Source organism: Nerophis lumbriciformis, linkage group LG08 (assembly GCF_033978685.3).
Source record: "Nerophis lumbriciformis linkage group LG08, RoL_Nlum_v2.1, whole genome shotgun sequence".
Classification (NCBI taxonomy): domain Eukaryota; kingdom Metazoa; phylum Chordata; class Actinopteri; order Syngnathiformes; family Syngnathidae; genus Nerophis; species Nerophis lumbriciformis.
In genome coordinates, this window is record NC_084555.2 from 15,787,835 (window position 1) to 15,806,309 (window position 18,475).

Genomic DNA, 18,475 nt, shown 5'->3' on the forward strand with positions numbered 1-18,475 from the left:
GATCAACAATTTTCACGTACAGACGGGAACACATTACTGGGTGAAAACAATGTTAATACAGTCAGTCTTGCTTTACTTGTTGCGTCCATTATGATAATATATTTTGACCTGATCACATTAATGACCATTTTTTACAAAAAGTTGTTTTTATATCAACAGAACAAAATTATTATTTCGATAGTGCCAACTGACAAGAGAAGTTATCTCAGGGCACGTCACACATTAAATAGGTCAAGAACCATGCTCCTCATAATATTGATGATAATAGTAATACAATTAATGGTTGGGTCGAGATAGAGAGAACAGGATACGCGGTCCTTCGTTTATCGCCGCCAGTTGGTTCCAGATCTGCCTCCCAGAAGTAGATTTACTATTAATTAATTAAATGTTTTAATAGTTAGAGCAGGGTGCCCATTACGTGGATGGCGAGCTACCGGTCGATGGTGGAGGGTGTGTCAGTCGATCGCCAACCAGCCATTAAAAAAATAGACCTAAAACTTCATCATCATCATCAGCCGTTGTCAGTCCACTGCTGGACGAAAGCCTCAGCATGTTTCTGCCATAGTGAACGATCTCTAGCTGCTCCCTGCCACTGCACTGTTCCCTCTGGAACTGCTGGGGACTGGGGGCCGTCTTCTTGGCGTACTTTTCATGCTGGTTATTAGCCTACACCTTCCACGCTGGCTTGGTGCGGGTTGGAAGGGGTATTTTATATCAGAGATCCTTCTTCTAGACTAATTGCCTTACTGGGCTGTTGAACTTAGTCTGTCCTGTTGGTTGTCTGCGCCCCAATTACCCAGGGACCCGCTCAGCTTTATGGCGCTGACCGCCCGCCAGTCACAAGAGAAGGTGCAAACGGTTTTTTGTGTGCATTTTATAGACGTTAGTTGGGACTCACTAACCCCACACACAACCTCCCATCTCATGCCTGGATGTAGTTTAACGTCATACCCAGGACAAACCTAAAACTTAGCGATCATCAATCTTCACTGTGACGTCACTTGATTGACATTCACGGCACCCGAGGGTCTTGTGAGATGACGTTGGCTGCTACCAGATCATTATTAAGAAAAAATGACCGGCGGGAAGGCTGTGGAACGCTCTCCCTGACCACCTGAGGGCAGTGGGGCGGTATAGCTCAGTTTGTAGGGTGGTCGTGCCAGCAACTTGAGGGTTCCAGGTTCCAGTTCCAGTCACTGCCGTTGTGTCCTTGGGCAAGACACTTTACCCACATGCTCACAGTGCCACCCACACTGGTTTAAAAATGTAACTTAGATATTGGGTTTCACAATGTAAAGCGCTTTGAGTCACTAGAGAAAAGCGCTATATAAGCTCTTTCCTCAACCTCAGTGACATACTGTAACTAAAGCCTAAATTATGGAAAAACTGAAGGTGGTCTAGAACAAATACAGGTATGCTGTTGAATCTGGGCGTCGGAGAGGCACAGTTTTACGGTTGAATTCACGAGTGGAGAACCAACAGTGCAGAGCCACTTCATGAAGGACAAGTTAATGGCTTGAAGAGATGCGGTGTCTCATAATGCACTTTGTGGCCCTGGTCCAGCAGACTCTTTTCAAATGATCAGAACACCATCAGTGAAGAGAGAGAACAAGGGCAGGAGGGGAAGGAATGACTCGGCAGAAAGGTAGTAGGAAAGATGAGGCAAAGCTTCTTTTTTTTTTTGTGGCTTGATAATATTACGGGGACAGAGTCGCTCATATCAGGGCATTGGATCGTGGTCCTTCACAACCTCTGGCACACAAATTAAAATCCCGCTGCAACTGCTGACTTGGTTGCAGCAGAGGCAAATGATACCTCAGCGGCAAGGAGGGATGTCACCTTCTCATTTAGAGCTGCAAGGACAATACACTGATACCTAGGGCGGCCCTCGGCTTTTTGTTGCAGTAAACAAGACTTTGTTTGTGGCCCCAATATGCTCTTCAAAATCACTTGTGTAACACGCTAGGGGCCAGGTTGCAGCCTCGTGAGTATAGTATTACAGTCGACCCTAACAACCACACGCTTTGGAGTTTGTGGCTTGTGAAGGTGACTGTTATTTCATGTCTATTCGGCTTTTTTAATGTTCTCATAACACATTTAGAAAGTCGTTAACAGTTTGTTTATGTTTGTCCGTTTCTGGGTCGCAGTGGTGCTGGAGCCTATTCCAGCTTCACTGGGTACACCCTGGACAAGTCATCGCAGTAGCTATGAAAATAGAACTGACAAGTCCTCCTTTGATAGGATAAACAACTGTTTACTGTATTATGACTACAATAGATAGTAGTTTATTGAATCCTTCAGGAGAGTTCCCTCAGGAAAATTAAAATTAGATTAATTAGATTAAAAGAAGATGTGTGCATAAAATACACAAATAACAAAAATTGGGGTTCAAGTATATTTATCATTAGATCTTAAGAAATAATAAATGTTCTACAAGTCATGTAAAAATGTGTATTTACTATTAAAAAAATCAATAAACAAAAAGACTACATTAACAACTACAATCCAGTCCAATCCAATATGTACAATAGTCAAATGTTCATATTCCAGATCATTGCCAAAGTTTATATGAAAAGGAAAAAAATCGGTTGATAGGTTCAAGGGGGGAAAGAAAAGTGTTCAATTCTCTTACCGCAGTGAAGCCAATTTAAAACTGCTATGTCACTTCAGCATTAGTTGAAAAAGTAAACAAAACTAAATAAAGGGGCAACAATGAAAAAAATATATATATTATTTAGACATTTTGGGCAAACTCCCATGCACCCTCAAGGACACTGCCGAGAGTATAGAGCTGGTCCACAGTTCCACGACCAGGACGAAAACCGCACTGTTCCTCCTGAATCCGAGGCTCGACTATCCGGCGTAGCCTCCTCTCCAGTACACCTGAATAGACCTTACCGTTTGCAGATGATGTGGTCCTGATGGCTTCATCTGGCCAGGATCTTCAGCTCTCACTGGAGCGGTTCGCAGCCGAGTGTGAAGCGACTGGGATGAGAATCAGCACCTCCAAGTCCGAGTCCATGGTTCTCGCCCGGGAAAGGGTGGAGTGCCATCTCCGGGTTGGGGAGGAGATCTTGCCCCAAGTGGAGGAGTTCAAGTACCTAAGAGTCTTGTTCACGAGTGAGGGAAGAGTGGATCGTCAGATCGACAGGCGGATTGGTACGGCGTCTTCAGTAATGCGGACGCTGTATCGATCCGTTATGGTGAAGAAGGAGCTGAGCCGGAAGGCAAAGCTCTCAATTTACCGGTCGATCTACGTTCCCATCCTCGCCTATGGTCATGAGCTTTGGGTTATGACCGAAAGGACAAGATCACAGGTACAAGCGGCCGAAATGAGTTTCCTCCGCCGGGTGGCGGGGCTCTCCCTTAGAGATAGGGTGAGAAGCTCTGCCATCCGTGAGGAGCTCAAAGTAAAGCCACTGCTCCTCCACATCGAGAGGAGCCAGATGAGGTGGTTTGGGCATCTGGTCAGGATACCACCCGAACGCCTGCCTCGGGAGGTGTTTAGGGCACGTCCAACCGGTAGGAGGCCACGGGGAAGACCCAGGACACGTTGGGAAGACTATGTCTCCCGGCTGGCCTGGGAACGCCTCGAGATCCCCCGGGAAGAGCTGGACGAAGTGGCTGGGGAGAGGAAAGTCTGAGCTTCCCTGCTTAGGCTGCTGCCCCCGCGACCCGACCTCGGATAAGCGGAAGAAGATGGATGGATGGATGGATGTTTAGTGAAAAGGTTTGTCTACAATATAAATCTAAATACTAGGATTATTTTAGAAATATCGACATAAATCTATCACGATGATGGTGTTCAAAACGATGCAGATTTAGCAATTATCTCTATGGGCTTTTGAATGAATGCGGGCGCGATGCTGCTAAACCGGACTAAACCTATGACAAAGGATTATGTTGACTTGCTGCTGAATAAAAGTTTAGCAGAGACAAAGTATAATTTCATCAATGAGGCAAATCCGGCCATTAAAGTAGACCAAGGAGACATCTGCAGAGCACGACAACCACGGTGGTGATCAGCTACTGAAGTGACCGGTCTTCATGATCACGGTTCGATATCATTGTGGTATATGTCAAAAAAAAAAAAAAAGACTTAAAAATGCCATAAAGTGTAAAATGAATTGTCAGGAATGTTTAGTATAAACTCACTTACTTTAATTGAACACAAACAAAATGCTAAAATGTTCTAATAATATTCATGACTACAAAAAATATTTTAAGCGCAAATAATTGTGTGTCTCTCAACTGTTACTTTATGAAAGGCAGTGTCCTTTACAGTGGACATTTTTCATATTAGTTAGGAAAATGCAGTTTCTCAGAAAAGTTCACTCACATTTTAACTTTCAATAATGTAAATACCTCACAAATTGACGTTTAGCTTCACTGGCTTCATCTTTTCCGGGTGATGGTAGCTAATCAAGTGTGATGATCACCTGCAGATAACTGTACTATGTTGACCTTTGCTGCAGCTAAATCCAAGAATCTTGGTTGCATTAGAATCCATCCATCCATTTTTCTACCGCTTGTCCCTTTCGGGGTCGCGGGTGGTGCTGGAGCCTATCTCAGCTGCACATGGGCGGAAGGCGGGGTACACCCTGGACAAGTCGCCATCTCATTGCAGGGCCAACACAGATAGACAGACAACATTCACACTCGCATTCACACAGAATCCTAATATCGAAAATGTACCTCAGACTCCTGCCGTAAACTAATTGTAGTCCTTCAACTCTACGTGGACTACAGCTCCCACCTCGCACTGCCCTAACCGCCCTTTTTGTTTCCCTGGCACTGGAGTATCACCATCCCTTTCCATTCTGCTCCGCCCGACATGAGTCAGGCGGAGCCGTCCCTCGAGTCTCCCTTTTATTACCTTGTTGACACCAGCTGCTACTTTTAAGCACTTTTAAATGCTGAGTCGGAGCGGTGGCTCAAATCACAGAATTAATGCAGTTTATTCCTGCCCAGCTTTCACTTTGGCAGCGCTTTTAAGCCGCCGGACTTAACAACAAGCCTGGGTTTTATTCATTCAGACAGCTGGTGGGAATAAGGCGGTTGCCAGTGGCGTACAACTGCGTGTGGGACTTAAAGTGCGTGTGGGAGGGCATCTGAATATTCAAGTGTCCTTTTTAAGAGTTGCTCATCCGCCGTCCAAATATTAAGAAAAATAAAATGCGCATGTTGGCCGATTTTTGTAAACAAAGGTCTAGCTGTCATTTTGGCATCAATGAAGATGATTAAAATGAAATGTGGTGCAAAAATGTGACATAACCAAATGTTGCAGATTCCTCTTTCCTTCTTCGCCAGGGCGACACGCCACTTGCCACATGACTGTCACTCGCCTCCTCTTATGCCCACACTTTCCCTCACTTCACACACACCAACTAAGCAATGCTATGGAGCAGCTGTACCTCTCCCTGTGTGCAGAGTGTTGATCTCAGCTCTTCTCTCACACACAGTGAACATATGTCAGTCACAGACAAGCCGCACTCGGTGTTCATTCTTTTGAATTAAAAAGAGAAAAAAAACAATTTGGCCCCTAATTTCATGTTGCAGAGGGTGTTTCTGTGGCGAGTCCATGGTTCTCGCCCGGAAAAGGGTGGAGTGTCATCTCCGGGTTGGGGAGGAGACCCTTTCCCAAGTAAAAGAGTTCAAGTACCTCGGAGTCTTGTTCATGAGTGAGGGAAGAGTGGATTGTGAGATCGAGAGGCGGATCGGTGCGGTGTCTTCAGTAATGCGAACGCCGTATCGATCCGTTGTGGTGAAGAAGGAGCTGAGCCGGAAGGCAAAGCTCTCAATTTACCGGTCGATCTACGTTCCCATCCTTATCTATGGTCATGAGCTTTGGGTTATGACCGAAAGGACAAGACCACGGGTACAAGCGGCCGAAATTAGTTTCCTCCGCCGGGTGGCGGGGCTCTCCCTTAGAGATAGGGTGAGAAGCTCTGTCATCTTGGAGGAGCTCAAAGTAAAGCCGCTGCTCCTCCACATCGAGAGGAGCCAGATGAGGTGGTTCGGGCATCTGGTCAGGATGCCACCCGAACGCCTCCCGAGGGAGGTGTTTCGGGCACGTCCGACCGGTAGGAGGCCACGGGGAAGACCCAGGACACGTTGGGAAGACTATGTTGGGAACACTGGCCTGGGAACGCCTAGGGATCCCCCGGGAGGAGCTGGACCAAGTGGCTCGGTAGAGGGAAGTCCGGGCTTCCCTGCTTAGGCTGCTGCCCCCACGACCCGACCTCGGATAAGCGGAAGAAGATGGATGGATGGATGGATGGATGGATCAACAGAAACCCCAGTGGCAACATGACAATAACCTGGCCAAAGGAAAAGTGCAAAACATTTGCCTCACAAAAGGGACTTTAACAAACTTCATCTGGGGACGGCGTGGCGCAGTGGGAGAGTGGCCGTGCGCAACCCGAGGGTCACTGGTTCAATCCCCACCTAGTACCAACCTCGTCATGTCCGTTGTGTCCTGAGCAAGACACTTCACCCTTGCTCCTGATGGGTGCTGGTTAGCGCCTTGCATGGCAGCTCCCTCCATCAGTGTGTGAATGTGTGTGTGAATGGGTAAATGTGGAAGTAGTGTCAAAGCGCTTTGAGTACCTTGAAGGTAGAAAAGCGCTATACAAGTACAACCCATTTATCATTTATTTATTATCTTTACAGAACAGAAATCAATAAAAATTAACATATTTTGCCAGGACTGGAATCCTATGCAACTTTTAAACCAGTGTGAGGGAAAAACGGAAATTTTAGTTTTTGGTCCGGCCCTCACTGACTTGGGACCATTGCAAAATTATGTGCGTCCCAAAGTCACCAGCCTTGGCGTCACTATAGACAGCGATTTTAAACTTGACAAACACGTCAATGGCGTTTTAAAATCGTGTTTTTATCATCTTTGTCTTTTAGCAAAGGTAAAACCGTTTTTATCTTTTAACCTTTTTGAACAAGTCGTGCATGCTTTTATTTCAAGTCGCCTGGACTACTGCAATGCACTTTATGCTGGCATTAGCCAAAAAGCTCTCTCCCGGTTGCAGTTAGTCCAGAACGCGGCAGCACGACTTTTAACAGGGGCCAGGAGACGCCAGCATATAACCCCAATCCTTGAGAGTTTGCACTGGCTCCCTGTTCATTTTAGAATTTATTTTAAAACCTTGCTGTTTGTTTTTAAAGCTTTACATGGACTGGCACCTCATTATATCTCTGACCTCATCCAAACTTACAATCCTGCGCGCGCTCTGATGTCCGAGAGCCAGCTCCAGCTCGTGGTGCCCAAGACGAGACTTAAAACCAGGGGAGACAGGGCCTTCTCTGTGGTCGGCCCTAAGCTCTGGAACACTCTGCCCCTCCATGTTCGAACTGCTCCCACAGTGGAGTGTTTTAAGTCTCGTCTTAAGACCCACTTTTATTCTCTGGCTTTTAACACTATGTGAGTTGTGTGGTCCTCTATTGTCCTCTGTGTTTTTAAAATGTTGATTTCTATTTACTGTTTTAATTGGTTTTACCCTTTAAAATTGTTTTTAATCATATTTATTTGATATTGTTTTTAATTGTTTTTAATATTGTTGTGCAGCACTTTGGAAACATTTTGTTGTTTAAATGTGCTATATAAATAAAGTGGAAAGTAGAAAGTTTACCAAGCAGCATGGGGTAATTGGTATTGACACTTTCCCATCGCCTTTCTTCTCCCTGAGTGGTTTGCTCACACAGCTGTGTCAGGTTAGCCAGAACAAATAATAACTTTTATAAAATGTTAAAAAGAATGTTTATTAGATAAAAGTACCGGTAAATGGTCTATCGATGCACCCTGAAAGAAACATAGTTATTTAAAAAAAAAAAAGTAGCAAGCAAAGGCATAAAAATATTATGTTTATAGAGTGCAGGATTTTTTTGGAAGTCCTCCTAAAGCAGGAGTCGGCAACCCAAAATGTTGAAAGAGCCATATTGGACCAAAAATACAAAAACAAATCTGTCTGGAGCCGCAAAAAATTAAAAGCCATATTACATACAGATAGTGTATCATGAAATATAAATTGAATTAAGAGAACATAAAGGGAACTAAATGACCTCAACTATACCTACAAATGAGGCATAATGATGCAATATGTACATATAGCTAGCCTAAATAGCATGTTAGCATCGATTAGCTTGCAGTCATGCAGTGACCAAATATGTTTGATTAGCACTCCACACAAGTCAATAACATCAACAAAACTCACCTTTGTGCATTCACGCACAACATTAAAAGTTTGGTGGACAAAATGAGGCAGAAAAAGAAGTGGCATAAAACACGTCCTAGAAAGTCGGAGAAAGTTATACATGTAAACAAACTACGGTGAGTTCAAGGACCGCCAAAATTAGTAGGACAAAACGGCGCTCGCCAAATAGTCGAATCAGTGAAGCACGTTTAATATAAAAAGTGTGCTTTATAACAATTAGGGAGGTTTGTGTCATGTTTGTCCTCCTCCAGAAACCATATTAAAACAAAAAATATATTTTTTTCCCCTTATCTTTTTCCATTTTTCATACATTTTTTAAAAAGCTCCAGAGAGCCACTAGGGCGGCGCTAAAGAGCTGCATGCGGCTCGAGAGCCGCGGGTTGCCGACCCCTGTCCTAAAGTGACATCCTTTTAACATTCTGGTTGAGTTTACACCCCTGCAGTAAATACTCTCATGATCTCGTCCCATGAGACACCCTCTCCTCATGTGTTTTCTGTCGCCGTGTTATGATTTTACTTCCTTGTTTTGATGACCCGTCGTATCTTGCCTTCGATCGGCCTGCTCGTTATGTTTTGCCCTAACTTTAGCCAATCGTGACTCTTTATCCGTAAACCAACTTGGAAGACGTTTCGCCTCTGCTCCAAAAAGGCTTCATCAGTTCATGCTCATAGACTTAGAATGGTCAGATGTAGTCTCAGACTTAGACTAGTCAGATCTGAACAATCCAAGTCGGATTGGTCAGATCTGACCAATCTAAGTCTATGACTAGTCTATGAGCATGAACTGCAAAGCCTACTTGGATGAGAGGCGAAACGTCTTAGACAAACAGTCCAGTTGCGATCGATTGAATGCCTTGAGAATACATAGGCTACTGACTGACTTCACAGCATTGACGCTTAGGCCTTGTCCACACGGGAAAGTTTTTGTCACAGCCCGTGCGCACTCCAGTGCGCATTCAGCTGTGTGTTGCGCTGCGTGCACCACTCCGGCTGCAGCAGGCGGCTGAATTCAATCGGCAATCAGTCAGCACTCAACACACCTGCCGCTGATGAGCTCCCTGGGCTTCTTAAGCCAGTTCAAACCTGCGTTCCGGGCCAGAACGTAGTTTCCTGTTCTGTACAGTAAGCCAAAATGTCAAGCTCTATGCGCACTCTCTCTCTCCGTGTTTCCCCACCTCTGTGCTCATTGTGTGTTGTCCTGTGTCGAGTTCCCGCAGTCCCTCTTCGCTTCCCGGATTCAAGCTGTGTATCTTGTCTCCCTGGATTCCCTTTGGTCTCCTTGCTGCCTTCCTGGATCTCGACCTCTCGCCTGGACACGGACTCTGACGCCCCGCTCCTGCCCTCGACCTCACGCCTGCTCACGGACCTCCGAGCTTGTCTTGCCCTTCTTGGACTTCCGCCTCTCCCTCAACAACTCCCGGTAACACTCAACATATAATCACTACACATAGTCGCACACATATACATTTTGGTTTAGTTACACGCCTCATTGCATATTGTTTATATTAATAAATAGACGTCCCTGCAGTCTGTGCCATCTTCTTCCCCTGTACCGTAACAGTTTTCAAGTCAGAATTTATTGGCCTTTGATCCACATGGCAACAGTGTTCAGGGTGCCCTGCAACGATATTTCTAAGAAAGGGTTCAAAAGGGCAGGGAAATGACAACGTCGATTTGTCATCAAGTGGACAAGCAAACCATTACTTTAGAAGACATCCCTGCTCCGTCATGTGAATGGAGGAACAAGAGAGAAACCTGCACGCTTCAACTTGTAACAAGAACAACTCTACTACGTCAGTCCAGACACAAGTCTCGGGTTTCTTCCGATTGTTTGCCATCATCTTTTTCTAATGTTTGTTTGGTTTAAAACAGAAGATGATGAACTTTATGTGCATGTGCTCTTTATTGTATACTTTTAGATTGTCTGTCTCTGTGGCCTTTTAAAGCGCCACATGTAGGTGTGCATTGGCATTGCGAACATGCATTTATTCCTCACACTGCAATGCACCATGCTTGCAGTGGCCACCTGAGAAGAGATACAGGTCCTAAGGGTCCTACAAAGAACCGGCCTAACTTGTTAAGTTATAAAGCTCAACTGAGGACAAAAAAACGACACCTGTTGTGATGATGTCATGTTCTCACTGCTATCCAATTTGCGCCTGAGGCCGGGTTCAATGTTTTAACCTAGTTCTTCACCTCTTCCTGCCCTGGCTCGATGAAACCTTACTCTTCCTGTTCATACACCACAAGCAAACTGGCTAAAATGCCAACACTTCCTCAGCAGGTATTTTGGTGTATTTTATCATCTTTGTATGGACAGGTCTTTCTTGTAGAGACATGGAAAAAACTTCTACCAAGGGTCAGTCATGATGAAGGTGGGGCCAAAAGGGCATGGAGGTCAACAGAACACTGTTTTTTTTGGGGGGTGTTAGTATTTGTAGGATTATATTTTGCATATGTTTTCAACACAGCATCATTTCTGTGTTTGGAGCATTTAGACTTTGCTCCGTATTTATTCCCCTATCAGCCATCGCTTCTTTGAAATAAACTAAACCATTAAAGTCCTTTAATTTATCCATAAAAAGGAGCATAACAAAAAGCATACAGAATTTCTGTACTGTGCAATTGCGTGCTAATTTGTGGTTCTCTTACGGCGGTCTCAAGGCATTAGGGATTTCAGATTTGTGTTATATTGCTTTAATTACGCTGCTACAGCAGTAGCTAAAGTTATTTTGCAAACGTGAGGTAATACATATCACACTATTGGATGATAACGACCATTCAGAGCATTTTTTATTTATTAGCCTTTATTTAACCAGGTAAAATACCATTGAGATCAAAGATCTCTTTTCCAAGGGAGACCTGGCCAAGAGGGTAGCAGCAAGGTTACATTAAAAACAGTAAACAAATACATAAAACATCACATTTACAACATTAAAACTTGCTCACATGACACATATGCATACAGACAAGGTAGACTGCAGTCCTTTCACAGAAGTTTTAAACTCATTCAACGTAACTAGGGTTTGAAGTTAGATATTCGATTGTAGGTTATTCCAAGCCTTTGGTGCTGAAAACCTAAATGCTTTCTTGCCCAGTTCAGTTCTTACTTTGGGGACGACAAATTGCAGAACATTCATTGAACGAAGATTGTGACTTCCTTGTTTCTTTGTTAAAAGACAAGACAGATAAGATGGAGTGATACCCAGAATGGTTTTGTAGATGAAAACATACCAATGATTGAGGCGTCGAGCACATAAAGATGTCCAGTTAACCATTGAGTATAACACACAATGGTGAGTAAGGGGAGCGCAGTTGGTGATGAATCTCAGTGCCCCGTGGTACACACTATCCAGCTTGTGGAGACAACCAGCAGTAGCATTCATGTACAACCAGAGGTGGGTAGAGTAGCCAGAAATTGTACTCAAGTAAGAGTACTGTTACTTTAGAGATTTATTACTCAAGTAAAAGTAAGGAGTAGTCACCCAAATATTTACTTGAGTAAAAGTAAAAAGTATGTTGTGAAAAAACTACTCAAGTACTGAGTAACTGATGAGTAACATACACACACATATCATATATATATATATATATATATATATATATATATATATATATATATATATATATATATATATATATATATATACACACACATTTATATATATATATATATATACACACACATTTATTTATATATATATATATATATATATATATATATATATATATATACACATATATATATATATATACAGTATATAATTTATATTTATTTATTTTGCCGTTTTTGTTTACATGTTAAAGGTGTTTTAATGAATATACATGCATGTTTAACACATATAGATTCCTTTCTTTCATGAAGACAAGAATATAAGTTGGTGTATTACCTGATTCTGATGACTTGCATTGATTGGAATCAGACAGTAGTGCTGATAGCGTCCACGTTTTCAAATGGAGGAGAAAAAAGTTCCTCCTTTCTGTCTAATACCACATGAAAGTGGTTGATTTTTGGCATCTTATTTGTCCAGCTTCCATATTCGTTTTTATACACTTTACAAGAAATACATTGGCGGCAAACTCCGTAGCTTGCTAGCTTGTTTGCGCAGGCTTTCGGAGACTCTTGTTTTGAAAGCGCAGGCGCGATGGAGCGGCACTTTTATTGTGAAGACAGGAACTGTGCAGTCAGTCTTTAGGCTTTTGACGGGATGTACGGTTGAAATAAAAGGGTCTTTTTTCCTTCACACTTTTGATTGATTGATTGAAACTTTTATTAGTAGATTGCACAGTACAGTATATATTCCGTACAATTGACCACTAAATGGTAACACCCCAATAAGTTTTTCAACTTGTTTAAGTCAGGTCATGTGACCGCCTGGCTCTGTTTGATTGGTCCAACGTCACCAGTGACTGCATCTGATTGGTGGAACGGAGTGAACGTCACCAGTGACTGTATTTGTTGAAACGCAGGCACTATGAAGGTCTGTCTGACAGACCAAAACAAACAAAGCGTGCATTAACAGATCGATAAAAAATAGTAGCGAGTAGCGAGCTGAATGTAGATAAAAGTAGCGGAGTAAAAGTAGCGTTTCTTCTCTATAAATATACTCAAGTAAAAGTAAAAGTATGTTGCAATAAAACTACTCTTAGAAGTACAATTTATCCCAAAAGTTACTCAAGTAGATGTAACGGAGTAAATGTAGCGCGTTACTACCCACCACTGTGTACAACACATCTCCATAGTCAATAACAGGTAAAAAGGTTGTTTCCACCAATTTCTGTTTCACAGTAAAAGAAAAGCAAGACTTGTTTCTATAATAAAATCCCAGTAAACGTTTCAGTTTTTTTACAACATACTGAATGTGATCATCAATTAAAAATCCTAAATATTTAAAAGCAGATACTAACATAATTTGCTGCCCATTTCTTATATGTTCTCACACAGTGCTGATCTTACAGTTTTTGATGTGGTATATACATGTGGATTGTGTTTGATCCTGAGATATGATTGGCTCGGCAGCCTCTGCGTCACTCTCCGTTAGCAGTGTTGCCTCTATTGTGTTTATGGGAAATTTTGGTAAAAGAAAAATATTTATTTAAATCCCTATGCTGTCACATAGACACGCTCTGCGCCCTCTAAGGCTTTTGGCATCAAACCCAAGCTCTGGCGGAAGAGGCTTACCATCGCAGAAAGGGTCAAGCGCATTAATGCAATGCTATAGGAACTAGCTTTGGCTAGCTCATTACTCAATATATCTTTGGTAAGGAAAAAATACACAAGGAAGACGGCAGTAGTGTGTTTTAAAAAGGCTGTGATTAGGGATGTCCGATAATAGCTTTTTTCCGATATCCGATATTCCGATATTGTCCAACTCTTTAATTACCGATACCGATATCAACCGATATATGCAGTCGTGGAATTAACACATTATTATGCCTAATTTGGACAACCAGGTATGGTGAAGATAAGGTACTTTTTAAAAAAATTAATAAAATAACATAAATAAATTAAAAACATTTTCTTGAATAAAAAAGAAAGTAAAACAATATAAAAAGAGTTACATAGAAACTAGTAATTAATGAAAATTAGTCAAATTAACTGTTAAAGGTTAGTACTATTAGTGGACCAGCAGCACGCACAATCATGTGTGCTTACGGACTGTATCCCTTGCAGACTGTATTGATATATATTGATATATAATGTAGGAACCAGATTATTAATAACAGAAAGAAACAACCCTTTTGTGTGAATGAGTGTGAATGAGTGTGTTTTTTTGGGTTGGTGCACTAATTGTAAGTGTATCTATGTTGATTTAATAAAAAAATAAAAAAAAAACGATACCGATAATTAAAAAAACGATACCGATAATTTCCGATATTACATTTTAACGCATTTATCGGCCGATAAGATATTATCGGACAACCCTAGCTGTGATGAGTGTGTTTAGTTGTTAGGTTTCAACGCTAATTAATTCACCGGTGAGTACCATAAAAAATGCATATGTTAAAATGACATTGGGATTAGTAGAAAGTAGAAAGTGTTTAGGAGTATACAAATTGTAAGAGCATGTGGAAGATTTCTAAAGACCTGTAATGCATAGGTACAATACTCATATAAATTGTAAAAGAATTAGCGTGCCCACTGATTCTGTTCATAACTTTTATGGACAGAATTTCTAGGCGCAGTCAAGGCGTTGAGGGGATCTGGTTTGGTGGCTGCAGGATTAGGTCTCTGCTTTTTGCAGATGATGTGGTCCTGATGGCTTCATCTGGCCAGGATCTTCAGCTCTCACTGGATCAGTTCGCAGCTGAGTGTGAAGCGACTGGGATGAGAATCAGCACCTCCAAGTGCGAGTCCATGGTTCTCGCCCGGAAAAGGGTGGAGTGCCATCCCCGGGTTGGGGAGGAGATCTTGCCCCAAGTGGAGGAGTTCAAGTACCTCGGCGTCTTGTTCACAAGTGAGGGAAGAGTGGATCGTGAGATCGACAGGCGGATCGGTGCGGTGTCTTCAGTAATGCAAACGCTGTATCGATCCGTTGTGGTGAAGAAGGAGCTGAGCCGGAAGGCAAAGCTCTCAATTTACCGGTCGATCTACGTTCTCATCCTCACCTATGGTCATGAGCTTTGGTTTATGACCGAAAGGACAAGATCACGGTTACAAGCGGCCGAAATGAGTTTCCTCCGCCGGGTGGCGGGGCTCTCCCTTAGAGATAGGGTGAGAAGCTCTGCCATCCGGGGGGAGCTCAAAGTAAAGCCGCTGCTCCTCCACATCGAGAGGAGCCAGATGAGGTGGTTCGGGCATCTGGTCAGGATGCCACCCGAACGCCTCCCTAGGGAGGTGTTTAGGGCACGTCTGACCGGTAGGAGGCCGCAGGGAAGACCCAGGACACGTTGGAAAGACTATGTCTCCCGGCTGGACTGGGAGCGCCTCGGGGTCCCACAGGAAGAGCTGGACGAAGTGGCTGGGGAGAGGGAAGTCTGGGCTTCCCTGCTTAGGCTGCTGCCCCTGCGACCCGACCTCGGATAAGCGGAAGAAGATGGATGGATGGACTTTGCGGAAATTCACTCACCACACGGGGTCCGGAACAAAACTCCCGTGATATTAGAGGGTACACTACTTTCTTCTTGGAACAGGCGTCCGTCAATCAAACAGCTCATCCCTTGAGGTACCAATGAACCATTACTCCAGCAAAAGAGTGATGATAAGAGGTGCAAACCATTCATACACTATAATATAACAGACTAAAACCACACTACAAGGTTAAGGCCATAGGTACAGAACACTGTCATGATTTAGCACAATGAGAGTTGACCATATAAAAACACAAGAGAGGCGCAACTGTGAGTCGCAGTCACAAGTCCAGATTGCGGGGGACTCGTGCAGGCTGGTTAAACAGACACAGATGTACAAACGGGGGGTGAGAAAAAGAGGAAGGTCAGCCCTTTCACAATGGGATGGTAGGAGCGAGGTCAACCACACTGGCTCACTGTGAGACAACTTCCAGGTTGTGCAATGTCATATCCTGTTTTTAGTGATACAATGAATACTATTTACTGTCATTTTGATCAAAGCGTTATGTCTTAACATTAGGGACTCAGCCACCTAACTGTGCTTTGTGCTGATATTCTGCAAGTAAGTAATGTCGAGGAGTGTTGTCCCGATACCAATATTTTGGTACCGGTACCAAAATTATTTTGATACGTTTCGGTACTTTTTTGATACTTTTCACTGCAAAAACGGAACTCTAAGTAAAATTGAATATCTCAAATAAAGGTGATATTTGCTTATTTTCTGTCTGATAAGACAATTCTTCTCACTGAGCAGATTTTATGTTAGCGTGTTTTACTTGTTTTAAGTGTTTTGGTACTAAATGATCTCAGTTAGATATTACAGCTTGTTGCTGAGATTTGATGACCTGTATTGAGTAAAACATGCTTGAAACTAGAATATTAACTGTTGTAAAGCTGTGTCATTAACACTCACAAGAATAAAACTACTTTTGTAAAGTAATCATTTCAATCATGATGCTGAGCGCATATCATTATGTCAAGCTAATGGCACTAGCATTTACTTAATTTAAGAATATTTTTCAAACATATTGAGCAAAAAGGTCTCTCTTTTTTTCTAGCAAGAAAAGTGCACTTGTTATTCGTGAAAATATACTTATTTTAAGGTATTTTTGGGTTCTTTGAGGTTAGCTAATTTTACTTGTTTTGGAAAGTCTTGACAAGCCAAATTTTCTTGTTCTATTGGCAGATAATTTTGCTTATTTCAAGTAAAATACCCCTAATTTTTATTGATTTTCTTCTTGTTTTTGAACACTGACTTTTTGTAGTGTTCTAAATAAAGGGGACCACAAAAAGTTGCATTATTGGCTTTATTTTAACAAAATATCTTATGGTACAGTAAACATATGTTTCTTATTGCAATTTTGTCCTTAAATAAAATAATAAACATACAAGACAACTTGTCTTTTATTAGTAAGTAAGCAAACAAAGGCTCCTAATTTAGTCTTCTGAAACATATTGTGTAATTTTCCAATCTATTATTTTGTCAAAATTATTAAGGACAAGCGGTAGAAAATTAATTGTTAATCCACTTGTTCATTTACTGTTATTATCTGCTTACTTTCTCTTTTAACATGTTCTATCTACACTTCTGTTAAAATGTAATAATTACTTATTCTTCTGTTGTTTGGATGCTTTACATTAGTTTTGGATGATACCACAAAGTTGGGTATCAATCTGAAACCAAGTAGTTACAGGATCATACATTGGTCATATTCAAAGTCCTCATGTGTCCAGGGACGTATCTCCTGAGTTTATAAACATAATACAATTTTTTTTTAAACGAAAGAAGATGCTGTGATGCCAAAAAATATTGACGTAATCATAGTAGTATCGACTAGACACGCTACTGTACTTGGTATTAGTACAGTGGATGTTAGGTGTAGATCCACCAATGGCGTTTGTTTACATTGTGAAGCCGGTGAGCTACGGTGTGTAGTGAAGCATGTTTAGCTATTCCTCGTCCTGCAGGGATGATACTTGTAAGAAACGTACTTTATTTGTCGCCGTGGAGGTGAGGATTAGTGATTTAGAAGTAGCTAAAACACTGCCGACTGCGGCTGGACTTTAGCCCCTTGGTAGCTAGCCATGCCTAAAGCACCTCTTCCGGTGGGCGTTTCAGTGTTATAACTTCACCTTTATCTTTAGTTTTTAAGCCAAAATGAGTCCGTTCTCCCTTTTCTGTCTACACACTGTGTCTGCTTGTAAGTACTCCGTGATTGTGCACTGCCGAACATGCTCGTCTGCTCGTAAAACAGCAATGACACGACGTGACTTTGACCGGGGCGCGGGGGACTGGTGGACCAGTACCGAATATGATTCATTAGTATCGCGGTACTATACTACTACCGGTATACCGTACAACCCTAATGTAGAGTCATGTAGTTCAGAGTCTGAACTACAACAACAACACAGCACTTCCTCATTACAGGTTACAGCAAGCATGTTTGCATTCATGAACCCCTGGATATATGAATATCAACATTAGTTATGTATGACCTTTTGTTGTGCGTTCTTTATTTTCTGATTCATAATTATGACAATTTGTTTGTAGATTTTATTGCTAATTTGTCAATGACGTGCCTAGTTATTTGAATTATATAAAAGAAGTATTAAAAATGGCTTGTTTGTTCACCTCAAATGTCACTAAACAACAATAACAATAAACTTTTTTTCAACAAAAGTTTGCATGTTTTCCATTCGGTTTGGGCACCATTTAAGTACCGGCACCTTTTTTAATTACATATTATTATGATCCGTTGCCTGGATCATAGTTTGTTTATATTTATTTACGTTTTGATCCACTTGTGGTTTAAGTTCTGTTTCAGCACCCCCGTTTTGTGTTTCTTGGTTGTCATGTGGTCCTGATGGCACCTTCGGTTCGTGACCTTCAGCTCTCACTGGATCGGTTCGCAGCCCAGTGTTCAGCGGCTGGAATGAGGATCAGCATCTCCAAATCTGAGACCATGGTTCTCAGCAGGAAACCGATGGATTGTACAGTCCAGGTAGAGGACGAGACTCTGTCCCAGGTGGAGGAGTTTAAGTATCTTGGGGTCTTGTTCACGAGTGAGGGAAAGATGGAGAAGGAAATCAGCCGGAGAATCGGAGCAGCTGGGGCAGTATTGCAGTCTCTCTGCCGCACTGTTGTGACGAAACGAGAGCTGAGCCAGAAGGCAAAGCTC